The 27,288-nt window shown below is 43.3% G+C and overlaps 1 protein-coding gene across 4 annotated transcripts in view; it reads right to left on the bottom strand.

Moving 5' to 3' along the window:
* LNX1 (ligand of numb-protein X 1) overlaps positions 1-25,713 on the bottom strand; it is a 312,361-nt gene extending 286,648 nt beyond the window's left edge. For 2 of the 4 annotated variants that reach the window (XM_065598034.1, XM_065598035.1), the window contains exon 1: positions 25,585-25,710. The gene's annotated coding sequence lies outside the window, so the exon portion shown is untranslated. Of the gene's footprint in view, positions 1-25,584 lie in introns of all 4 variants that reach the window. The other 2 variants (XM_065598040.1, XM_065598039.1) reach the window with 2 other exon arrangements.
* Positions 25,714-27,288: the final 1,575 nt, after the last annotated feature.

Here is a 27,288-nt window from a genome sequence, read left to right as displayed (position 1 = left end):
AACTGCTATCATGAGGGCCCCCCATGCAGCCAGGCAAGTGAATGCAGGAGTGGAGGTGGAGGAGGAAAGATTTTTTCTTGCCTTTTCACAGCTGCACATGGCCACAAGTAATCTGAACCTATATGTTTCTATAGAGCCCAACAAAATGTGACCCTAATGCTGACTGGGTCCTCTGAGTGCAATTGCAAATAAAAAAAAACAACCACCACGTATTTGAAAGGGTTGATCTGCCTGAAGTGTAGAGAGTGAACCATGTGTGGCAAGCCGTAGAGTGAAACCGATCATAAGTCCTCTTCTTCCTACCTGTCCTGTCCCTCTCTCCAAAATCAGCTACAAATAGAGGCATTGACTATTGTCAGTGATGTCCCTCATAGTCAGGTCTCGGACGCTGGGAGGCACCACTCTTCCATGTAGTACTGGATAAAACCCAAAGCAAAAATTATGAGATCCATATGAGACAAGCAGATGTTTCTCTGCATTGTTTATGGGGAACAGCAAACCTCTGGGGAGACATTCAATGACTAGTGTTTAGAACTGGGGACAGCCTTTGAGGAAGCCAAGCTATAGGACAAAGTAGCAGCTGCTATGTCCTACGCAGGGACAGATAGGAAAGCCTCACAATGAAAGGGGAGTAAATGGTCTGTAAATGGGGCAGTCAGAATTGCTTTGTGCACCATAATTTCAGTGAATGAAGCAATCTAGAATAGATTTTGTCTAGTGTACAAAAGCCCCTGCATTTTTATAGAAGTCCAGAGACCTTTTCAGAATGGGTACATGGGAATATAGAGAAAAAAAGATTCTGCTGATCTATATTGAGGTATAATAGGAGGCAAGAAACTTCTGAAGAGGGATGAGTCCTGCACCTGTTAAATCCTCACAGGTAACTCATTGCCTTCTCCCTCACTTGTCCCCCTCACCAGCTACTGCCTTTGCTTCCCTGCTCCATGAGTGAGCAGTCTCTTCCCAATGTCTTAATTTCCTCTACTCTGAATCTTTTGTGGATCCTTTGCAATGCATCTTTCATCCTCTCCACCCTTCCTGCAACCATACTGACCAAAAGTTACCCATTAGTCTCTTTCTCCTCCTCCTCTCTGCCACCTTTGACACTATCAATCTCTTTCTCTTCTTTCAGGCTTTTTCCTTGGGCTTATTGATTCAGTGCTCTCCCTCTCCAACTGCTCCTTCAGCATATCCTTGAGAGACGGCTCCTCCCACTCCCTACCCTGATGGCATCCCTCAGAGTTTGATCTTGGTCCCCTCTTATTTCCCTTCCAAATTGTATCCCAAGGTGACCAGACCTACTTTTATGGTTTCAGCCAGTGGCATTGGAACAATTTTTATAGTCAGGATGCTGAAAACTATTGAACAAAACTGTAAACCCTGTATATAATAACGCCACTTCAAGCTAAGGGCGGGGGGGGGGGGGGAGGGAGGAGCCAGCTGCACCTCTTTCAGCTACTCTCTGCCTAAAAACTTCCAAATCTGTCACTTCACTTTAACTTTCCTCCTCTGTCCAGTACTCCAGCTGTCTAATAGGTCTTTCTGGAAGTTCAGCACAATGAAAACTCATCATTCTCCCCCAAACTTTCCCTCTATCACACTGTTCTATTTGTCAACCATGCTTGCAACCCATGGTGTCACATTCTCTCCTCCTTCTCCCATTCCAAGTTGTTACCAGATCCTATCAATTCTTTCTCTACAATCTTTCTAAAGTTCATCCTTTATCTCATCTTGCTTCCTCACCCACCACCTCTAGTCTATGCAAAATGCCCATTTTACCATAGCATTGATGTAGGGGATGGAAAACTAGGCTTTGCTATATGTCCAGTTATATTAGCACGTCTTTAAAAGCTGGTGTTATTTTTTCTGACTGTACCACCAATTCTCTGTTTCACCATGGTCAAATCACTTAGACCCAAATTTTCAAAAGTGGTCTCTGATTTGGGGTGTTTCAATTTTTGACACCAACATGAGACATTTTACAGCCACTTAAAGGTAGTCTTAAATCAAAGGCCACTCTTGGAAGTGTGGATCCTAAAAATCTTTGTGATGGGAGATTAAGGTTCATAGTCCTAAAAATCTTCATTTTGTGAACTTGTAGAAAATATCTGCTAGTAAGACTGCTGTAAATCTAGCCTGCCGAAGGACATGCTATCCCCATTAATCCTTTTGAATAAAGTCTAGGACTCTTAAACTACCATATATATCATGATAAATGCATCACATAGCCTTTGTTTGGTAAAATTATAGCCTGTGACTGTAAATTTGTAGGTGTGGCACATTCATGAATTTAGGGGCTTCCCATTCTCTAAAATGTAGCCTTTTATTTTTAAAATAATGGAAGTCTTTAACTCTCGTTTACCAAGATAGCCTTGAAAGGGTAACCAAGGCACTGTTTTCCTGACTCTGCAGAGAGTAGTGTGAACATCAGTAGTATGAACTTCATCTTGCCAGGTCATTAAAAAGGGACTGATTTTTTAAAATCAGTTTTCTGATGGAGTACCCTTTAAACAGTACCTCTGGAAATGGTATAAAATATCCTTTAATCTTTTTGTAAATTTTTGCTAGGACCCAGGGCAACAGTCACAGGGGCCACAGATTTAAGGACAAGGGTCCAGTGGACAAATGGCCTGTGGAGACAGTGGGCTTCAGCCCATGGTTTAGAAAGAGGCAAGCTGGTGTTGCTGGAAGAGAGTGAAAATGATTAAAAGCTTCCAGCACATCTTCTCAGAGACTCCATCTCCTGTCCTCCATAGTCCAATAGCCTAATGTTATGATTTCCATCAAGAGAGCAAACCTGAACTTTGACTCTAAATGAGTTGCATCAGAGATTAAGGAAAAACAGAAAGAACATAACTAAAGTCTACACGAGAGAGAGCAGATCCAAAGTGCGTCCCGCTTACCCTGTGCCAGCAAACACCCTGAACTGTCTCAGAACAGCACCCAGTAGAGAAACAGCGGTCAAGAAAACAGAAAACTTATACCTCCTTAAATAGTCACATCCTGGCTCAGGAATCCACCACATATGCTGGGAGAGGGAACCCCAGATATGCCTACTTTTCTCCCTTGTCCTTCCTGCATGAGACTCTCTCCTTCAAACTCTGCCCCTTTGCCCCCGCAACACATGCATGGTTCCCTCAACCCTTGCCCCAAGAAGTTAATGATCTGCCCACTCTCAAGAGCCCCCTTTCCTCCCAATCAGGAGCTCCCCTCAATACATCCTTGGTCCCCTCAGGAGCACTCACTTCACCCTCCCACTTAGGCTTTCCCAATGGGTGGAGGAGGGTGTGTGTTTTAGTGCCAGGCTCCTGCCTTGCTCCCCAGAGGCATGCTTCAATGGGGTGGGTGAAACGTGAGATCTCTATACTGAGATAAGGGCAAGCTAGCAACTGCAGATCCTGTTTTGCTGCCTTGCCCCACGTGGCAAGTGTACAACCTGCCACTAAGTAGGGGGAAGAGCTTTATAGCATGCTGCAGAATGAGCTGCTTTCTTGCCCACTCCACTTTGCAAGATCAGAAGGTTGCAGGACTAAATGCTGCAACCCTTTGTTAGCATTAGCAGCAGAGAGATGGTAATGCCTGTTGCCGAGGCTGGCAGGAGGCAGTCCAGAGAAGTAGTCAAGTGTGTGGGTGGTCAGGTAGCCAGCAGGTCAATCCATGTCAGAGGCAGTCTGAGGCAATGGCTGGAGTTCTCGCACAGTCAGTAGCCTAAAGGGGGTCTCAACATGCATTAACATCCCAAAGGGCTTAGTTTGGGGAACTTTGGTATGGCTGCAGGTGTTCCACGACTTGACTCAGGCCATCAGAATAAATTGATATACCATGCGAGTGCTCTTGCCTGGATGAAGTGTCCAGCCCAAAAGGGACATTCTGGCAAAAGTGAAGGACCTCCAAATGGGCATGTTCCTGAGGGACACAGATGCACCCATGAAAGAAGAGTCCATCCTTTTGTATGAATTTACCAGATCATTTGGTAGGGTGGAACATATTGTCGTGAACAAATCCGATTGCAATGAGCCTCCAGGATGCAGGGAGGCTCTTCTTTGGGTCCCTTAGGATCATTAGCATATTCCACTTTGCAGGACTAAGCATCTAACTTACCATTGTGGGAGCCAGGACAGTAGGTGATAGCAACAACAACAACAACAACCCTAGAAAAGAAGAGAGCCTAGCATAGCTGTTGTTGAGCTAGGTCTTTAGCAGAACGCAGGTATTCTCGACGTTTGTGATCGGTTAAAACCTGAACTAGGTATCTGCCTTCTCCTAGATAATGCCTCCTGGTTCTGAAAGTCACTTTGATGGCTAGTAGCTCCTTGTCTGAAATTTCATAATTGTGCTTGGCAGGAAACAGTTCCCACAGGAAAGAACCTCTTGGTCAACACTTTCTGGGACAGGACTGCCTCAGTAGTGATGTTGGAAACATTAGTTTCCAGGATAAACAGCTGACTTGGGTCAGGAAGTGTGAGGATTGGAGTGGAGGTGAACGCAACCTTCAGATGATCAAAAGGTATCCAAATGATGGTGGATTTTTGCAGCAGAGAGGCTATAGGGGCCAGGAATCAGGAATAGTCCCATATAAAGCCTCTATAGAATGAAGTGCTGAATTTCTTGAATGCTTTGTGGTGTTGCCCAATCACAGACCACTTCCACCTTCTGGGGATCCATGCAGACTCTCTCAGTGGACAGAATGTACCCTAAAAATTCCACAGGGGATTGATCGAAGATGCATTTCTCCAGCTTAGCATAGCACCTATGCTGGTGGAGTCTTTCTAGGATTTTGTGCACATGCTGTTGGGTGTAGACTGGTCTTCAAAGTTAGGATGTCATCTAATTAGGTGACCACATAGTAGTATCATAAGACATTAGTTAGATGGTCACAGACATGCAAGTCCAAAAGGCATCACCAGATATTTGAAGTGGCCACCCTGAGTGCGAAAAGCGTTTTCCATTCATTATCTGACCAGATTCTGATTAAATTTTACATCCCTTTTTAGGTGTACCCTTTATCTTGGTGAATATGGGGACTGTTCTGCCCCGACCCAGGAGGTCTGGGATCAGTGGTAGTGGATATCGTTTCCACATTGTGATTGTATTTAGAGCACAGTAGTCCACAAAGTCTTAGGGAGCCATCTTTCTTTTTCACAACAGGACAGGGGCCCTGGCTGGTGATGTGGAATCCCAGATGAAATCTGTCTCCAGATTCTTGTGGATGTAGACATTAAGGGTGGCTAATTTGGGTTCTGACGTGGCATATAGTTGGCTGAATGGAATCTTGGCCCCAGGCTGCAAGTTGATCAGACAGTCATATTCTCGTGAGGGGGTAGTGTGTCTGCATTTTGTTTTTTGAATAGACCTGAAAATTCTTGGTATTTTGCAGGCAGTGTGATGGCTAATCCTAGTAGCAAGGAGGCCTACTCTGTTGTCCAAATGTCTCTCGCTGTTTCTGAAGCCTGACCAAAGCATCTGACCCAAGGTCCTGGAGGCTCGAACGTGGAAGTCAGGAGGCAGTTGCCCTGTAAAACTTAGGCTGTATAGCTAGGCCAAGTACTTGAGCAAAAGTAGTGTCCATGAAGATATTGCTGGCCCCAGAGTCAATCAGAGCCCTCTGGGGGTGGGAGTACCTGTCCAGAATCCTGGATCTGAAGTTGTAACTGGAGTTGTAGGTGCAAGGACATTTTTGATGTGGATTGCTGGAGGGGAGCTTGGAGTTTTCCGGATGTTGTGCAGCCTTACCGAGGCTGGGCATAGTCATTTCCTGGAACCACATGATTTAGAGATTTAGCAGGACAGGCGGACACCCTGTGGCCGGTACTACCACAGTAGAAACACAATACTCTCACCATTGGCATTCCCATTTGGTCCGTGCCTCATCCACCTATATGGGCTCAGGTGAGTGGGCCTTTGCCACGGTTGTGGGTGGTGCCTGGATGCAAGATGGAATCATTTTCCTTTTGAGTTGCCACTCACTAAGTCAGGTGTCAATTTGGAGTAACAGCTCAATAAATGCATCCAGATTCCTGGGGGGCTCCAGGTGGGCACACTGATCTTTTATTTCCTTGCTGAGACCAAGACAGAATTGGTATACCTGGGTTCTCTCATTCCAAGCCAGGCATCAGAAGCAGGCTGCATACATTGCAGCTGACCTCGAAGGCTGGTGGAGTATCTCTAGGGTCACCTCCACAGTGCAAGCTGGGTGTGGGCCATCAAAGATTGTCAAAGACCCTCAGGAAGGTGTCCCAGCTGGCCAGTATGGGGTGATCCTGCTCTAGCAGAGGGGACCCCTAGTCCGGAGCCTCACCTGTTAGAAGGCTGATGACCAGTCCAACCTTCACCAGTTCCATCTGGTAGGAGTTGGGCTGTAGTAGGAACAGACACAGCAATGGTTCACAAAATCTGCTATGGGTCAAAGCTAAGCATAATGCTCACAAAACAGCAAAATTTTTACAGGCTCTTTCTAGACTAAAATTACTAAATTTTACAAGTTACCTGTGATATTTTGGGAGGAGTTTTAAATCATATGACCTGCTGCCTATAACATTATATCAAAGTGTGTATCCTACAGCTTAGGCCCTCACTGAGCAATGTACGTAAGAAAGTGCCTAACTTTAAGCACACAAATGGTCTCTGAACCATGGCCTTACAATCTAGAAACATGTAGCACTTGAGTTATGAAATACAGTAGTTTGCTCCGGAAAATATGGGCTATGGGGATTGAGAGTGTTATTAGTGCTGGGCATGTCGCCTGTTATCAATAATATATGTGTATTATCATGGGGTTAGGGGCCCCAGCCAGGCACCAGGACCCTATTGTGCAAAATACAGGAATGTGTCTGTACAGAGCCTAGCACATTTTTGTAAACCTGTATGGAAGAATTTTTGATTTGTTTGATCAGATACTTTGGGCTAGCCTACAGTAGGGAAGGGGGGGTTGCACTGGTGTAGCTATACTGCCAGTGTACATTTTTAGTGTAGAGGTGCTGCAGCGGTGTACAAAATGACTAGCCCTGGTACAGTTCATTCCAGTTCCAAATCAATTGGTATAATTACACTAGTGTAAAAATCCCCAGATTATTGACAAACCCTGGATTGGGGAGTCCATGGTCCCTAAGCAGATAGATCCTACTTGAACACTGAGATGAACAGATTAACCCAGGGGGTTTCAAAAATGGAGATTTGGATACACTCCAAAAGCTGGAAACGGATTGTTTTTTTTCCTTTTTGGATGCCATCAAGCCAGGGATGTTTAGGAATGTGCTAATAATTCCCAGAAGAGATTGGCCAGGTTTACCTCCAATGACTAATGAAACTCATATACTCCGTTCCTTCCTGCTGTTTAATAACATTTTCAAAAGAGGCCTTTATGAAGATGAATAGTATTGTAATGCTGCAGCTGAGGAACTGGCACTCTGTCAAAGAAAACACAGGCCTGTTTACTATGCGTGGCACTGTATTTTTCTTTATACTTCACAATAGCTTATTAAATGAAAATGAATTTCTAATCCCCATTAGGGACTGGATATTATTAATTTTTCTTCAGAACTGTTTAAGTCACAAAACATTACTGAAGTCAGATAACATGATAGCAGCAATATATACATGCTGCTCTGGATATGGTTGTGTCAGAATTTATTTGATAAATCCTGAATTTCAGGGGTTTATAATAGAAGCATAAAAAATTGATTTGTTTGGAAATAAATTTCACTCTTGATCCCTTTTCTCCCATATCAGTTTCATCAAGGATTTCTAGTGTACAGACATATAGCACAGGATGGCAACTGGACTGATTTCATGGTCTTAAAGTAGAGATAGACAAACTAAAACATTCAGATCCAGATCTGAACTTCTCCAAAGTCTGTGTGGTGATCAGATCCAGGGTTATATAACAAGACACAACCTCTGAAATTCCTAGAATGACTCATTGGTCTTCCCTGGTAAATACTTGTTTAGCCATATTTGCTCCAATCTATTTCACACAGCTCTAATATCAAACCTCAACCCTTGCTTGCAAGAGTTTGGTGACTGTAGAATAGGGAATCACCAAACCTCCCCAGCTCCACAGATGGCTTTAGCTTTGAGCTATGTAAGCAGCCCTACAAGAGAACCCTGAACTCTTGGGATCTCTATTATGTCAGCAACTCCTTTCAGCTCACAACTACTCCCTCCTATTCTTGCTGGGATCTCTCCCACATGGAAAGCTGAACTTGGAGGCTCAACTATCTACTACCCCTCCTAGATAAGCAACTCAGTGCATACCCCCTAGCAGCTGCTGATACCTAGCTCCCAATGAAAAGCACCTTGAAACCCTGCCTAGTTGCCACTCTCCACACAAAAAAACAGAGTCTCAAAGTCAAGCTAGAGTTCTGAGTTTGCTACTTTGAGACTTCTTTTTGCATCTACACACAATGTGCTTTCAGAAGCTGCAGCAAGAAAAGCTTGCTAAGTCATGCTCGGGTTAGCTTACCCTGTGTCCGTGGAATTTTTTAGCTAGTCTTCCTAACGGCTTGTCTACACAGGGACACTCAGGAAAGTTAACACCATCTCTACACTACGGGGGCTATAATGGCATAGCTACAGTAGCCACAGTTGTAGCCATGCCAGCAAAACCCCGTAGCACAGAGGCAGCTTACAGCGACAGAAGCAGGGCCGGCTCCAGGTACCAGCTTAACAAGCAGGTGCTTGGGGCGGCCAAGGGAGAGGGGCGGCACCTGCGGCAATTCGGGGGCGGCAGGTCCCTCACTCCCTCTAGGAGCAAAGGGCCTGCCGCCGAACTGCCGCCGCCGATCATGGCTTTCCCCCCACCCCATTGCCACTGCTGATCGCTATTGCGGCTTTTTTTTTTTTTTGCGCTTGGGGCGGCAGAAATGCTGGAGCCGGCCCTGGACAGAAGGCATTTTCCCATCGCTGTAGGAACAGCGCCTCTTGGAATGAGGTCAGCTAGGTCAATGGAAGCAGTCTTCCATCAACCTAGCTGCATCTATACCAGGGGTTAGGTCGGCATAGCTATGACACTCACAATTATTTTTTTGCACCCATGAGCACTGTAGCCTTGTCTACCTATGTTTTAAGTGTAGACCAGACTTCAAAGTGTGAGGGGAATTAAAGTTACAATGAACTAAGGCCACTTCATTTCTGAATGAGTGCATCTACCTGGGGTTTAACATGTTTTAACTTTACACCTTTAGTTACTTCATCTTAACTTTCCTGAACATCCCCATGTAGACACACCCTAAATATCCCTGTAGATGTGTCCTAACTCCAACTTTGTTCTGCAACTAGCAATCCCAAGACCCAGGGTGTTACCTGGACAGCTCTCCCTCAGTGTGCCCTGCCCAAAGCATTGCTTAGGGAAATGCAGGCTACATTTAAAAAAAAAAAAAAAAAAACAACAACCAGTGCTGTACTGGAATTTACATCCCAACAAACTGCTTTACCACACACCTTCTGTCCTTCTTTTCTATCAGATTGCTCAGCCATGTTTGTGACAGACTGGTGGATTTATTAGCCACTTGGGATGAGGCTAATGTGCAGACCTTGATCCCAATCGGAGATGACTGTTCAATTCAGGCTGAGCTGAGCTCTGTTGTCCAAAAATCTGTAAATCTACAAGTGGGTATTGGACAAATTAACTGATTCTGGAATAACGAGAAGTGCCAAGCGGTGCTAGGAGAAGATAAGTCACTAAAAGCTTAGTACAATGGAGTCTGTGGCAATAAATTTGGCTTTATATATTTGCCAGATCCTCCTTTCCATTGTACTACATGGGTTACTGAAGTCTCCCCGAGAGCAGCTCTGCTTCCGCCAACTGGCTTTCCATGCTTCAACCTCAATACCTGCCCCTTCTTCCAACAAACAACTCTCAAAATGTAGATAAGAAGGGGCCTTAAGGCTGGTTAAAGGGGAAGGGAAAACTTGACTGGGAGAGAGTTGCTGGGTGTGAACTCACTTCCAAGCAAACTCTCAGGGGCTGTTTGAGACAGTGTTAAAACCATTCAGCAAGCTGAAACATTCAGCAGCATCATGCTTGACTTGAGTTGCAACACCCTAGATTTTAAATGAAATAACCAGAGTGAATTCCCATCCATAAATACTGTATACTGAATTATCTCCTTTAATGAAAAAAAAAAAAAAAAGTATTGCTTTCCTTTCTTCCAGCTAAAGTTTCCAACCCCTCAAAACCGACTGTCATCACAGTCGCCATCTGCCCAGCTGGTAAGGAATGATGGGGAGCCCTATCAGGGTTGTTCCTTGTTTGTCCAGAGGTGGGTGGTGTCAGTAATACTATTTAGTGCTTACTGGTACATTGCACTTTTCAACCATACATCTCCAAGAATTTTAGAAATGGTAAGCAAGCAAGCAGCAAAACCTCCATTTTACAGAGAGGGAAACTGAGGCATATAGAGGTTAAGACCCATGTTATCAAAAGCGTGTCCACTAATTCTGGGTGCCCCAAATTGTTGTGTGCCCATCTCCACTTACCCGAGACTTGATTTTTCTGAGAGGCTGAGCCCTATGCAGTTCCCATTGATTTCCTCTTGTGTTATGGGTTTCAGCATCTCTGAAAATTTGGCCATCAGAATTGCAAGTTGGGCACACAAACTGAAGCAAACTTTTGAGAAACTGGGTCTAAGTGACTTTTTCAAGTTCATACTTGAGGCCATATCCTTCAATGGAGCTATACCAATTTATACCAGATGAAGACTTGCCTTATTACTGCTAATAAGGTGATTTATATGTATTGGTCCTAATCACATTCAGCAGTTTTTAGTCAAGCAGCTAAGTTTTCTCACTAAGAGCACTTCGTGTTTATTTTTTTTTTCCCCCTTGGAGATCATTGCTCTCAACTTTAGACCTTCATAATCCTTGACAGAAGCTTTAACCACAAGTTTGCTTCTGTGCCACAAAACATGCAAACAACCAACAATTTCACGTAATCTCTAGAGATTACATTGTGGGCTTTTTGCCCACACTTAAAAAGTGACTCTGACATTAGGATTAAATCAGCTCCAGGGACTTCAGTAGCTGGCAAATCTTCAGTGCTTCCCCAGTTCACCAATTCACATCAGATCAAACACATCTGGCTTTATGCACTGTATGCTACTTGTTTGTTTAATGTGTCTTCTGGACTCTTTAAGGTGAGCAAAAGACAAGCTAATATAGTGAATGCTGAGAAGCATATTTGGGCCTGTTGATGTTACACCAAAAAAGGTTGTTCTTTTTTAAAATCTTAGAGACTTGGGCCTGGTCTACACTATGACTTTAATTCGGATTTAGCAGCATTAAATCGAATTAACCCTGCACCCGTCCACACAACGAAGCCATTTATTTCGAAATAAAGGGCTCTTAAAATCGATTTCTGTACTCCACCCCGACGAGCGGAGTAGAGCCAAAATCGATATGGTCATTTCGAATTAGGGTTAGTGTGGCCGCAATTCGATAGTATTGGCCTCTGGGAGCTGTCCCACAGTGCACCATTGTGACCGCTCTGGACAACAATCTGAACTCGGATGCACTGGCCAGGTAGACAGGAAAAGCCACGCGAACATTTGAATTTCATTTCCTGTTTGCCCAGCGTGGAGAGCACAGGTAACCATGCAGGCCGATAATCGAAAAAGAGCTGGGCAGTGCAGCCTTATTCCGTCCTCCATGGTAAGACACTTGACCACGGCATGCTTGCAGCAAGTAATCTGGTATCATTGCATGACAAAGCCTGGCAGCATATAGTCCCGGTGTTTGCTGGCATTCAAGCAACATCCGTTCTTTATCTCGCTGTGTAATCCTCAGGAGAGGGATATCGCTCATGGTAACCTGGTTAAATATGGGAATTTAATTAAGGGGACAGAGGTGGCCGTACCTACTGGGCTGTTTGCCTGTGGCTGAAAAGAAATCCTTCCCTGCAGTTAGCCAAGCGTGGGGGGGGGGGGGGGGAGAGAATTGGCACTGAGCTTTTCGCATTTGGCTAGCAGGGATCTTCCCTGATACCAGCCAAGCGGTGGGGGGAGGGATAAAGCGATCATCCCAGAGAATTGGATTCGGCGGGGGGTGTTAGTTTTCTGCTGCTGAAGGTTAACAGGAAAACCACAGCAGTCAATGGACTTTGCTTGGTATGTGGGAAAGGAGGGTGCAGAAGCCGAAAGACAATGGCTTACCATGGCCGCATGCAAGCTGAATTCTGTTGCCCCGACCTGCGTCTGTGATCTAACACCAAAGCCACAGGCACTCAATATTAAGATGGAAAATGCGACCTTGTACTGAAATCACATGTGCTATGTATTGTGAATAGTGTTGCTCACCATGAAAGAGTATAAGCATTGTTCTGTAAAATTTATCATTTTAAAAACTTCTCTCCTTTTTTTCCAACCCTCCCTCCAGCAGCTGCAAATTTTTCAAGCCTCCCTCCTCCATCCCGAAGGCTATCTCAGATAAGGCGGCGGAGAAAGAGGATGCGAGACGAGATGTTCACGGAAATAATGGAATGCACCCGAAATAAAAGAACTCATTTGAATGAGTGGAAGAACACGGTATCTAAATTTAGGAAAGATGCCAGTGAACGTGAGGTCATGAGGGATGCTCGAGATGAGAGGTGGCAGGCTGCAACGCTGGGGCTGCTGCGTGATCAAACGGAAATGCTCCGGCGTCTGGTGGAGCTTCAGGAATGGCAGCAGGATAACAGACTGCCGCTGCAACCGCTCTATAACCTCCCTGCCCCCTCACCATGTTCCATAGACTCCTCACCCAGATGTGTAAGAACGCGGAGGGGGAGGCTCCGTGCACCCTCCTACTCCACCCCAATGGGCAGCCCAACCAAAAGGCTGTCATTATATTGAATTTTTTCAGTGGCCTTTTACTTCCCTCCTATCCTCCTCCCAAACCTCACCCAGATTACCTTGTCGGTTCACTCCCTATGTTTATAATCAATTAATAAAGAATACATGAGTTTTAAACGATAGTGACTTTATTTCCTTTGAAAGCAAGCTGGGGGGAAGGGGGAGGGTGGGTTCCTTACAGAGAATAAGTCAATAAAGGGGGCGGGTTTTCATGAAGGAGAAACAAACAGAACTTTCACACTGTAGCCTGGCCAGTCATGAAACTGGTTTTCAAAGCTTCTCTGATGCACAGCGCTTCCTGGTGTGCTCTTCTAATCGCCCTGCTGTCTGGCTGCACAGAATCAGCAGCCAGGCGATTTGCCTTAGCCTCCCACCCCACCATAAAGGTCTCCCCCTTACTCTCACAGAGATTGTGGAGCACACAGCAAGCAGAAATAACAATGGGGATATTGGTTTGGCTGAGGTCTGAGCGAGTCAGTAACGATCGCCAGCAACCTTTTAAATGGCCAAATGCACATTCTACCACCATTCTGCACTTGCTCAGCCTGTAGTTGAACAGCTCCTGACTCCTGTCCAGGCTGCCTGTGTATGACTTCATGAGCCATGGCATTAAAGGGTAGGCTGGGTCCCCAAGAATAACTATTGGCATTTCAACATCCCCAATGGTTATTTTCTGGTCCGAGAAGTAAGTCCCTTGCTGCAGCCATTTAAACAGAGTAGTGTTCCTGAAGATGTGAGCATCATGAACCCTTCCCGGCCAGCCCACATTGATGTTGGTGAAACGTCCCGTGATCCACCAGTGGTTGCAGCACCATTGAAAAGTAACCCTTGCGGTTTATGTACTGGGTATCCTGGTGCTCCGGTGCAAAGATAGGGATATGGGTTCCATCTATTGCCCCACCACAGTTTGGGAATCCCATTGCAGTAAAGCCATCCACTATGACCTGCACATTTCCCAGAGTCCCTTTCGTAGCAGCAGCTAATTGATTGCTTTGGCTATTTGCATGACAGCAGCCCCCACAGTAGATTTGCCCACTCCGAATTGATTCCCGACTGACCGGTAGCTGTCTGGCATTGCAAGCTTCCACAGGGCTATCGCCACTCGCTTCTCAACTGTGAGGGCTGCTCTCATATTAGTATTCTGGTGCTTCAGGGCAGGGGAAAGCAAGTCACAAAGTTCCAAGAAAATGCCCTTACACATGTGAAAGTTTCGCAGCCATTGGGAATCGTCCCACACCTTCAACACTATGCAGTCCCACCAGTCTGTGCTTGTTTCCCGGGCCCAGAATCGGCGTTCCACGGCTATAACCTGCCCCATTAACAGCATGATCTCCAAAGCACCGGGGCCCGTGGTTTGATAGAATCGCATGTCCATATCCTCATCACTCTCGCTGCCGCGCTGCCGTAGCCTATTCCTCGCCACCTGGTTTTGCAGGTTCTGGTTCAGCATAAACTGCACGATAACGCGTGAGGTGTTTACAATGTTCATGACTGCTGTCTTGAGCTGAGCGGGCTCCATGCTTGCCGTGGTATGGCGTCTGCACTGTTCACCCAGGAAAAAGGTGCAAAACGGTTGTCTGACGTTGCTTCCCTGGAGAGGGGGGAGGATATACCCAGAACCACCCGCGACAATGTTTTTGGCCCCATCAGGCATTGGGATCTCAACCCAGAATTCCAATGGGTGGAGGAGACTGCGGGAACTATGGGATAGCTACCCACAGTGCAGTGCTCCAGAAATCGACGTTAGCCCCGGTACATGGACGCACACCACCGAATTAATGTGCTTAGTGTGGCCGCATACATTCGACTTTATACAATCTGTTTCCAAAATTTGAATTATATAAATTCGGATTAATCCCGTAGTGTAGACAAACCCTTGGAGTAACTTAAACATTATTTCTGAATCTAGATTGCAACAACTATGTCGAACTGGTACTTCCTGTTTCTGAGTCACTGACAACTCAAAAGCAAATTGTCTTGAATGATTATGGTCTTACAGCACAAAATGGGGTATTAGTTATTAGCTGGTGTCTGCTACAGACTACCAAATCATACTACAGAACAAGATGATCCAGTCCTGAAGCACTTATCTATAATGTAGGGTGGAAAAAGCAGCATGACCATGGGAGACTTAAATCCAAATGATACATGCTGGAAGTTTCATGCTGCCAGTACTAAGGAGTCCCTGGAATTTCTGAAAATTATATATAACAAATTCCTAACTCAAAAATCTTGTTCCAGTATAGGGGACGAAGGGGATGTCCAGGCTACCCGCTGTATCGGCAGGTAGCCATCAATTTATCGGGATCGATATATCGCATCTTAACGAGACGCGATATATTGATCCCTGAACGCGCTCCCCCTCGACTCTGGAACTCCACCAGAGCGAGCGGCAGTATTGGAATCGACGGGGGAGCTGCAGCTGTTGATCCCGCGCCGTGAGGACCCAAGGTAAATTGATCCAAGATACTTCGACTTCAGCTACGCTATTCACGTAGCTGAAGTTGCGCATCTTAGATCGCCCCTCCCCCCCGTGCAGACCAGCCCTTAGACTCATCTTAACAGATGGAAAGGAAGTTGTCACAGAACTAAAAACTAGTGGTAGCATAAGTACAATCAATCATGACTTGATCGCATTTGTTATATGCAAACAGAATGAAGTTCAAACTGTAATATATTTACACTTGATGCTTTAAAAAGACCAATTTCAAAAAACAAACCAAATTATGAGCTAAATCCGTTACAAGACACAAGGTGGCCAAAAAGCTACAATCCTTATCCTCTTCTGCCCTACCATTGTATGTGGAGGTAGACAGGCAGCTAAGCTGTTCTCACAAGAAATGGCTTAGGAGCCTAAGGCATTTGACTCCATGAGAGGGGTTCCCAGAGGTGGCTCACCTAAGTCCTTTTGTGGATCCAGGCCTAAATACTTACATGGGGAAGAGAGTTTTGATAATCGAGGGCCAGGACTGTCCCTAGTGGGGTGCAGAGCCCAGGACACATCAGCATAGGTGTGAGAACTAAGGGTGCAAGGTGGTGCTGCAGCACCTCTGGGGTCCCAGCTGCCGGCCCTATGCCTGGGGCTTCACTCCCAGCCTCAGCTGGGTGGAGGGGGTGGACAGGGGTAAGGGGGCTGGCTTTCAGCACGTCTGGGCTGGGGGGATGGATCAGGCCTGGTGCTGGGCTGCCTGCTGCTGCTGGTGGTTGCTGGCGCCTACCACGGGGCTATTGTTGGCCATAGAACCATGGCAGCTCAGGGCTGCGGCCAGAGATAGAGAGTGTGTCGGGGGGGGGGGGGGGGGGGAAAGACTTGCTGCACCAGGTCTTCCGGGACCGATCGCACCAGCCCCCCCAAAGCATGGGGCCCAGAGTGGTTGCCCCAATTTGCCCTACCTAAGGGACGGCTCTGCCGAAGGCTCTTCATTCTAGTAGACTGAGATATAAGCAGGGCTAGTGGCTGGAAGTTGAAACTAGATTATTTCAGACTAGAAAGAAAGGGCACATTTTTAACAGCGAAGGTAACTTGTTGGAACAACTTGCCAAGGGTTGTGGTGGATTTTCCATCACTGGCAATTTTGAAATAAAGATTGGATGTTTTTCCTAAGAGATAAGTCCCTGTTTGAACTAGAACATAATTCAGGAAAGTCTATGGCTTGTGTTATACAGTCCCTTAAGGCTTTATAATTTATTAACTGGTTTCCTAAAAATGTAGCAAAATCAATAAACAGAGATGGACTTGAACCAAACCCCTAGATTGAATGACCCAATATTGTTTAAGCTTTTCATTTTCACAGCTTTTCAATACAAAACCAAATAAGCCCCCCAGGGGAGTACAGAAGGGTGTCAGTTTAATAATGTCATTTATTAAGAATTTAGGACTACCCCTCTGATACTAGGTCTACATTGCTTCTTTAAAGTATCCAATAAAATTTACATAACCAAAGGGCATCACAGTACACTAGAGGTCACAGTCACCATTGGTCTTCATTACAGCATCAGTCTTCAGAGGATGTTGTAGAGACATCTCCCAAACCTATTTTATTTGTAATTGTAATACAATACATAATAAATAATAAAAACCTGTAGTATCAAAAGGTGAGTTTGGAAGAAATTGATAAAGAGCACAGTCTCAAACTGTTATCCATCTAAATGCTCAAAAGGAACTTGAAGCTGTAACTGAGTTGCATGCAGTCTTTAAATTAAAGTCAGCTACTATACCAGAGGACTGGAGAGTATCAAAAAAGTTGTGCATCTCTGAAAAATTCATTAGGAGCAATTCTGGCAATTAAAGACAAGCAAACCTTACTTCAGTATAAGGAAAATTTTATTTAAATTAAAATTAGAATTATAAAAACATCTAGATGAACATGACTAGATGAAAAACCAAATGTGGCTTTTAAAAAGAAAAAGAAAAAAAAAAAAAAAATCACACCTCTCTAGTCTATTAGAGATTCTTAGACTGTGTCAGTAAATTATAGGATGAAATAACTAATTTATTTGATTATTTAAAAATCCTTTGACAATGTCCCTAGGGTGACCAGACAGCAAGTGTGAAAAATCGGGACAGGGAGTGGGGGGTAATAGGAACCTATATGTGAAAAATCGGGACAGGGAGTGGGGGGTAATAGGAACCTATATAAGAAAAAGACCCAAAAATCGGGACTGTCCCTATAAAATCGGGACATCTGGTCACCCTAAATGTCCCTCACAAAACGCTATTAAGGAAATCAAGTAATCATGGAATGAGAAGTAAAGTTCCTTCACAGTTTAGAAAATAAGAGGCAGAAAATAGTCAATTTTCAATGTGGCAAAACGTTAACAGCAGAATACCCCAAGCTTTTGTAGTGTTGTTTAATATGCTTACTAATGATCTGGAAAAGGGATGGTGGGGGATACAGTCTAGTAGCAAAATATGCAAATAACGCAAAATTATTTAGGTAATGGTGCCTGCAGTGTATCTCCTCACCAATACAGGATACCAGGAGCATATCAAACCTGTCCTCCACACTCTGGGCTTCCTATTGAATATTGAGTCAAGTTCAAGGTCTCAATCATTATCTTCATGGTTCTTAATGGCCTTGGACCAAGATATCTAAAAGGTTGCCTAGAGCTCTGGGATGAAGACAGCTGGTCAACAACTTTGCTTTTCTGGCTTAATGGAACTCTCTACAATAAGGATGAAGTTCTATCTACTTTACAGATGAACTTTCTCATAGCCAGGTCTGAGACTGTGAAAGGAGTGCCCCAACTAAAGGGCCATCACAAACCTCACCATTATATCCCACCCCAAATACAAGGTGCTCTTCTTCCTGCCCTCTCTAACAAACACAGAGAAACATGTTCATAGTAGGGCTGTCAAGTGATTAAAAAAAATTAACCATTAATTGCACTGTTAAATAATAGAATATACTATTTAAATATTTTTGGATGTTTTCTACATTTTCAAATATATTGATTTCAATTACAACACAGAATACAAAGTCTACAGTGCTCACTTTATATTTGATTTCAAGTATTTACACTGTAAAAAAATAGTATTTTTCAATTCACCTTAGGGTGACCAGACAGCGAATGTGAAAAATCGGGACTGGGGTGGGGGGTAATAGGAGCCTATATAAGAAAAAGACCCAAAAATCGGGACTGTCCCTATAAATCGGGACATCTGGTCACCCTAATTCACCTAATACAAGTGCTGTAATGAAATCTCTTTATCAAGAAAGTTGAGTTTACAAATGTAGAATTATGTACCAAAAAACCTGCATTCAAAAACAAAACAATGTAAAACTTCAGAGCCTACAAGTCCACTCAGTCCTATTTCTTGTTCAGCCAATTGCTCAGACAAACAAGTTTGTTTATATTTGCAGGAGATGATGCTGCCCACTTCTTGTTTAAAATGTCACCTGAAACTGAGAACAGGCTCTCGTAACACTGTTGTAGCCGGCATTGCAAAATATTTATGTGGCAGATGCGCTAAAGATTCATGTCCCTTCATGCTTCAACCATCATTGCAGTGGACATGTGTCCATGCTGATGACAGGTTCTGCTTGATAACAATCCAAAGCAGCACGGATGGACGCATGTTCATTTTCATTATCTGAGTCAGATGCCACCAACAGAAGGTTGATTCTCTTTTTTGGTGGTTCAGGTTCTGTATCGGAGTGTTGCTCTTTTAAGACTTCTGAAAGCATGCTCCACACCTTGTCCCTCTCAGATTTTGGGAGGCACTTCAGGTTCTTTAACCTTGGGTCAAGTGCTGTAGCTATCTTTAGAAATCTCACATTGGTACCTTCTTTGCGTTTGTCAAATCTGCACTGAAAGTGTTCTTAAAATAAACAGCATGTGCTGGGTCATCATCCGAGACTGTTATAACATGAAATATATGGCAGAATGCAGGTAAAACAGAGCAGGGTACATTGAACTCCTTGGGGGGAGAATTGTGTCACAGAATTTAATTAATGCATTACTTTAACGAGCGTCATCAGCATGGAAGTATGTCCTCTGGAATGGTGGCCGAAGAATGAAGGGGCATATGAATGTTTAGCATATCTGGCCTGTAAATACCTTGCAACGCCAGCTACAAAAGTGCCATGCAAATGGCAGTTCTTATTTCCAATGGCACCAGAAAGTGAGAAGAGGGCAGCATTATCTCCTGTAAATGTAAACAAACTTGTTTGTCTGAGCAATTGGCTGAACAAGAAATAGGACTGAGTGGACTTGTAGGCTCTGAAGTTTTACAACTGCTATCAAAAACAAAAAAAATAAAAAAAAAATCTACATTTGTAAGTTGCACTTTCACAACAAAGATTGCACTACAGTATTTGTATGAGGTGAATTGAAAAATACTATTTCTATTGTTTCTCATTTTTACAGTGCAAATGTTTGTAATTTCAATTATAGCACAATTTCATTTATATGAAAATGTAGAAAAACATGCAAAATATTTAATAAATTTCAATTGGTATTCCATTGTTTAACAGTGCAGTTGAAACTGTGATTATTTTTTCTGTTAATTGCACGAGTTAACTGTGATTAATCAACAGCCCTAGTTCACAGAAAATCCAACAAAACCCCAAACACCCCTGTCCCATTCTGTGGTGCAATCCAGACCAATAAGGGGTTGTCATTGACTGCCCTGTAATTCTGGGTGCCTTAAAAATTCTGTTGCTGTGGCTCACTGCCTGGACACTGACAATCGGTAGATAAGCAGTCCTGAACCAGCAATTCTGATTCCAGCAGGCTGCTTGTTATGCCCCAGCCACACTGGTATACATCAGCTCTGGTTGCACCTGGCAAGATGACCCAACACAACCCAGTCCCAGATTTTCCCAAAACCATGCGCTCTGCAATGGCTAGCCCTTCCCTGGAGTATTCAGAGGAATAATAATGTTTGTTTGCTCCCCTAAAGAGACAGCATACACAGCTCATCAGTTTAACTGGTGTTAGCAATCACTTCAAATTAAACATAGCACTGGGCTGGTTTAGATTTAAAGTAAAAATTTATTAACAAAAGGAGATAGGATTTAAGTGAATTCAAGTATAAAGGAACAGCCAAAAATAATCATAAAATAATAATAATAATAATAATACTTTCAGTAGCTAAGACTTAAGACAACAAGCTACAGTTTTCGTTCGAGATAGTTTCCTTACCAATCTACCTTCCAGCAAGATGGCTGAACACACCTTTGGTCAGGATCTCCCACAGAGTCCAAAGTGCTCAGTTCCTTTGGCTTCTTACATGAAAGATCCTTTGGGGTTCTTTGCCCCTCTCTGTTATAGTCTAGCGCAGGGGTAGGCAGCCTATGGCATGCGTGCCAAAGGCGGCATGTGAGCTGATTTTCAGTGGCACTCACATGGTCTGGGTCCTGGCCACCGGTCTGGAGGGATCTGCGTTTTAATTTAAATTTTAAATGAAGCTACTTAAACATTTTAAAAACCTTATTTACTTTACATACAATAGTTTAGTTATATATTAGACTTCTAGAAAGAGACCTTCTAAAAACGTTAAAATGTATTATTAATTAAAGGTTTCACGTGTCAGAGTGAATAAATGAAGACTCGGCACCCCATTTCTGATAGGTTACTGACCCCTGGTCTAGTGAACCTTTGAAATGGATTCTTCTGAAGGTTACCTCCTCCCATCCCCCAAGAAAAGTTCATTCAAGTTGTGAGGAAGGAGACATGGAGTCTGCTGATGAAGGAAATTCCATGCTGGTTTCTTCCCCCACTGGTGTTTGCTAAAATGCAGATAGTTAGCAATCACATGACAAGTGGCCATTTAACTGTGATGACACCTGGCTGGAGGCTTTGGCCTGTCCTTTGTCTAGAAGAAACCTATTTACCCACTTCCCAGACTTGTCTGGTAAACACCTTTGGATTCCACATTTTTAATATTTGTATGGTCTCTTGGGCATTTACCATATATACACCAGGCAAGAAAATTAATGATCAATGTGTTATTACTTTTCCAATGATACCTTACATGCCTTGTATCAGATACAGATTGCATTAATGAACTGGGCAGGCCAGCTGAAATTCACTACCAGATACCATAAACCCCTTGCCCTCTTGCACTGGGATGTTGTTAGGGTCACAACCCCGCACAGCAAAAAGCAACAACTGGAAGCACAGAGCTGCCCCTGCCAGGGGTAGAATTATGTATTTTGCCACCCCAAGCACGGCAGACAGGCTACTTTTGGCGGCGCGCCTGTGGGCGGTCCACTGGTCACGTGGATTTGGTGGCATGCCTGTGGGAGGTCCACTGGTCCCGCGCCTTCAGCGTACCCGCCACCGAATTGCCGCCGAAGCCGTGGGACTGGCGGACCTCCCGCAGGCATGCCACCGAAAGCCGCCTGCCTGTCGCCCTCACAGCAACCGGCAGGCCACCCCCCTCCCCACAGCTTGCCGCCCCAGGCACGCGCTTGCTGCGCTGATGCCTGAAGCGGCCCCTGACCCCTGGGGAGACGGTGAGAAAACAAAGGATGTGTGATGGATGTTAGTCACATTGCTTAATGCGTTACCGGAAGGTGCTCAGATGCCACGGTGAGAAGTGTGGCATAAGAACCTATATAGATTAGAATCAAGACTAAAGAAGAAGTGTATATTTAATGCACTTCACACACCAGCAACCTGCTTGAATTTAGACACTTTCTCTTTTTATATTAAGATAGTGATGAAGATAAATAAAGCTCACTAACAGTGAGCTACACCTGGAATAGGAGCTCTAATGTTACATAATATCTCTAATGACAACAGCAGCCTTCTAGTCAATTAAAATGTATTGATCTGACACTTTTAGGAACAGTTTAAACATGCAACTGAGAATACTAAATTTATTACAGAGTTATGTAAACCCAATAAAAAATTATTGCAATTAAATGAAAATCACTAGCAATTAATGTAATCTAGCCTAAAAACTGCAAAACAGTTACTAATACTTATCATAATTACAATGACAAGCAGGCATTTTTTGTTTTGTTTGTTTCTTTGTAAATAGGATGTAAGTAACATATCCTACAAAAATGATAAATCTAGCTGCATGACTACCAGGTGCAAGAATTCTATTTGTGTGCTAATCCTTCACTAGCTCTTTACTGTTTGGCAGTTAAGTATTTCCTGGTGTGCACTGTAATAACAGGCAGCTGTCCTGTCAGCTCCACTGAAAAAGAGATAATAAGGCAGGCAAATGATGTCCTTTAAGTCCCAAATCTATTTCCTGCAGTTTTCCTTTAAGAGGGTTCAAGCAACTTTTAACAGTTTTTTTTCTTTAAAATTCATTCCAATTGCATGTGAATAACAATACTGAATATCATCTCCTGAAGAAGAGACCGCATGCTAAATAGCTTAAAAACTTCTAAAGCCACAAACCAATTGACTGGAAACATGTCAGTAAGGTAATAAGACCTGTAGACTCCAACCCTGCTTCTGTTGAAGTTTTGCTATTAACTTTAGCTGGGAGCAGGGTCAGGCTGATGATGAGCATCCTACTCTTCATCTTGTTGTCTTCTGGTTCACACACCAGACTGGGGGGTCAGGTGATCAGTATTCTAAGTTCCCGTCTGTGTCACAACTTCTCTTGTGACATTGGGCAAGGCAATGGGGAGGAAACATGCTGAGTGCCCAGGAACTGAGGTTGCTTCCAGGCATCTCCTGTGACGTGCTGAGCTCCTGCACCAGTTACTGATCAAATCAGCCCCTCTGGCCTTTGCCCTGGATCTAAACCTTGAGGCCTATGGCCTTGTGGAGCCCTCAGCACTGGATGCTTTTCACCTTTAATTTCTCTCCATGCCTCAGTTTTCCCATCTATAGCATTAGGCTATCAGGGTGTCTGAGAGTAAATTAATATTTTGAGCCCCCCAGCTAGAAAATGCTAAGTGATATTATCATTTATTATGAAGAAATGTCCAGAATAACTGAAATCTTCAAAACTTGATGTCCCGTCTGTTCTCTGTTCTTACAGATATGAACTAGGCTAATTCCAGTCCCAAAACAACTTCTAAAATTAGCAGAGCTGTCAGGAAGGGAAACATGTTTAATTCACTTAATTGAGAACCCTTGAACCGATAACTCTGTAGTAATCTGTCCATAGAGGAAGTTTCCTTGTAATCATCAATTAGTAGATGGCTTACATCCTAAAACAAAAGAGTTTATGTCCTGTAGGATGGGGTAATTGATGATTTTTAAGGTCCAAGTTTATTGGTCAAGGTATAGTCAAGGTTCAGACTCCAGAGAAAATAATACAAAAATGATATTAATGAATAATATATAAATGGATTTCACGGTCAATTCAAAAGCATCTAGTGGCAGGGGTGCTGGAACAATTTGCATAGTGGGGATGCTGAGAGCCATTGAACCAAACTATATAAACCCTGTATATCACTGAAATCATTACAAGCCAGAGGTGCGGCAGCACCCTATTCCAGCATCTATGTCTAGCGGCCCAGATTTGGCCTGCAGTCTGCCCCTGCCTTAGGGTAAGTTTTATTTATCTTGTCTCCCTATACATGTGTACTTTTTAAAATCCTGTTAGAACCTTGGATTCTCTCTCATGATGATGTGTTCTATAGGTGGATCATATGGTGGGTTTTTTTTTTAATATTTCAAATTTATTGCCTTTCAGTGTTATTGGCTGTCCCCTTGTTCTTGTATTAGGAAATAAGGTAAATAGGAGCATCAAAATTACCTCCTTTGTACCACTTAGTATTATGCGTATCTCATGTCCTTTTTTAATTCATCTCCTCTTTAAACCAAACAGTCCTAGTCTTTTTGATCTTTCCCCAAATGGAAGCCTTTTATTTACACTCACTCAGTTTTGTTGCTTGTCTTTGGGCTATACCTATTTCTGCTCTAACTTTTAAAAAGAGAAATTTAGACTATAATAAAAGTGATGGTGTACCATTGATTTTTCTAATAGTATTACAATATTTTCAGTATTGGTTTTTTTACCCCATTCCTTATGTCCTAACACTTTTTTGGGGACCACTGATGCACCTTGAGCAGAAGTCTGCATTTTGTGACCCACAGTGACAACCAGAATTTTTTCGTTGGAGATTACAGCTAGTGGAGAAACAACTAGTGTGTATGAGTAGTTGGAAGTTAATGCACATAGGAAGGAATAATTCAATTATCAACAGTGATTTTCATCAGTCATTGTGTTGCCCATTCATTAGTTTTCATAGGTTCCTCATATAATATGATCATGTATTAAACATTACAACTTTCATTACAAAATACATTTTAAAACACATTTGAAACATTAAGCAGCATTAATTGAAAGTCAATAAGTTATCCAGAAAAAAAAAAAAATCAGTGAGCACTAGATTGTCCCCTACCTGTTTTCCCTGTGTATAGGGGACATTATCTCTAAGAAGTCCCATGCCTGGAATTTCCACAGGGTTGTCCTCCCCCACCCATTGTAAGATCCCTACTTCACAGGCTTTGCTTTTTCCTCATAGAAAGCTAGACCCTTAGCTACACAGGACTCAGACTTAAATAACTCACAGTATGAATATCTGATTACATAAAGTGTCTGTTGTATTATTGTAGAGTGGAGCCAATAAGGGGAAAATGAGATTATTTATTCCACTATCTGTGATGAACTACTTTCTTAAAAAAGTTAAGGTATTGCACAACACATCAAATAGCAATATCATCATAAATAACTTCCTGGGATTCCAGATGAGTTAATAAATAATGACCCACAATTCAGGAGAGACTCCTTTTGGTGATTTTCTTTGAGATACATGTTCTAACATCAAGCACTTAACTATGCCCAGAAAAGTGGATAAGAATCAGTGGAAACACCAAAGCCTTTGATAGAGAAACCTTGCAGATTTAAAAGATTATTAATCTGCACTATTAAAAATAGTAATGCTTTTTTAGGATAAACTTTTCAGCAAGTCATAGGTAGAAGAACAAAAGTATTAGTACATTTAACAAACTTCAAATTCACACTGAATTGCTTATAAGAGAGCTATCTGCTAGGAAACTAGAACAGAAGAAATACTATGACACGAAAGCCAAAGACTTACCCCCCTGCAAGTGGGAAAGGGTTAGATTTCAAAACAAAGTGGATAGCAACCTGCTAAGGGACTAGCTATACCCTCCACAAAAGATCACATATTATAATCACCCCTGAAGGCCTATCCTTCAGGAGCAACCCAAGAAATCTAAACAAAATCACAAAGGACATACCCTGTGTTTCTCAAGGACATTCATAATACTATCAGTATTGCTCTGAAGTAATATATGTTAATCTACTCACTGATAATGCAAAACACCAAAATACACAAGCTCTGAGTGTCAGATCAACCTCTGCTGAAACAACTGTTTTGAAAACAAACAGAGGTTCAAAAATTATAGTTACTATCAGGAATAAGAACCTGCAGTTGCACCTGCCCAGTCATCGGGCAGCCAAAGAGCACAGCTGGGCCACAGCAGAACCACCTGATTGGCTAAAGCTGTCTGGTAGCTTGCTCTTTAGCCCAGCAGCTGCAGAGGATCAGTGGCTGTTCAATGTACATGCCTGTGAATTCTATCCACCTGTGTTTGTCTCATTCCAAGCCCTGTTCCTGTCTGGAGCCTACCCTGCACCCAGCCTTACTCTAGTCTAGACCCTGCTCTGCACACAGCCCTGCTCCTGCCTTCCCTGACTCTGGGTAATCTGATTCTGACCCTTAACTCTGATTACTGCCTCTTTCTCAACACTTGCTGCTGGCATTGGTTGACATGTGTGTATATTTAAGTAATTTTTCTCCATTTGTTTGGTCTCATTCCCATGTCCTTCTTGGGAAGCCCTAACAGAAAAAGGGAATTTATAGAAATTTAAAAATTGTTTAAAAAACCCTCAAATCCTTTGGAGTCATATCTGAGAGGGTGTCCATCAGCCTACTGTCTACTGAATTTGCCCTTCTCTGCATCTATTCTTATATTTATGTGATTTCTGTAGGTAATTACTCCAGTCTGCATAAGTCATTTGGTCTTCCTAATGTTCTGATGATAATGATGTTGTCTACTTCTCATTCCTTTTCTGACCTATTCACTGCTATGAATTGCCTGGGAGGAAAGGACCCCAGAGAAGAAAGATAAGGACATTGCATACATTCCACTAAGCCAAACCATGAGTCTGATGTTAAATAAGGGATATATGCAGAAAGGGGAGGTGGAGTTGAGGAAGAGCAGATAGATTTTCTACTTCCATAACTACTTCTGGGGAATCTTCCTATGATTCCTGGCTTTTAGAGCTGCCCTCAGGAAGAATCTTCAGCTGAGAAGTGAGGCACAATTGCTACCTCTTGACTGCTCTTCCAATCTCCAGCAGTGGTTGGTCCGCATGAGACTGGGGTGGAAGTCTACGAGACATTCTAGAGAACAGGCCCAGTTTGGATGGTTGATGTGCAGATAGAACACTTTCTCTCTACTTTTTGTTTATCTTTTGTGCTGCTTTTGCTTTATATAAATTCAGATATTGAAACAGTAGAGACAAGATGGCACCTCAGATAGAGGTTCCCAGCTGCTGCTACTTCCAAAAGAGGCTGGAAGCAGCTGGGAGAAAATCCAGGTAAAGACAGACAAATGAAGAAACTGGCTACCACCTACCTGCACTTGTGCCAGGCCCGTCACAGAACAGGAGAGGGATAAGAGCCATGTTTCTAATGTGTGTTTTCATTTTCTATGTATTTTCCTCAGCAAGAGGTTTTGAATTTTTCAGGTATCAGGGGGTAGCCGTGTTAGTCTGTATCTACAAAAACAACAAGGAGTCTGGTGGCACCTTAAAGACTAACAGACTGCATCTGTAACTTTCACTCTATGCATCCGAAGAAGTGAGGTTTTTACTCACGAAAGCTTATGCCCAAATAAATCTGTTAGTCTTTAAGGTGCCACCAGACTCCTTGTTGTTTTTGAATTTTTCAGGCGTGGCTCAATGATGTACTGGTGAATTCCATTATGACACTAAGTAAATATTAAC

This window comes from Chrysemys picta, chromosome 5 (assembly GCF_011386835.1).
Source record: "Chrysemys picta bellii isolate R12L10 chromosome 5, ASM1138683v2, whole genome shotgun sequence".
In the NCBI taxonomy this organism is placed as follows: domain Eukaryota; kingdom Metazoa; phylum Chordata; order Testudines; family Emydidae; genus Chrysemys; species Chrysemys picta.
The sequence above is the reverse complement of the archived record's forward strand: the minus strand, read 5'-3'. Positions and strand labels throughout refer to the sequence as shown.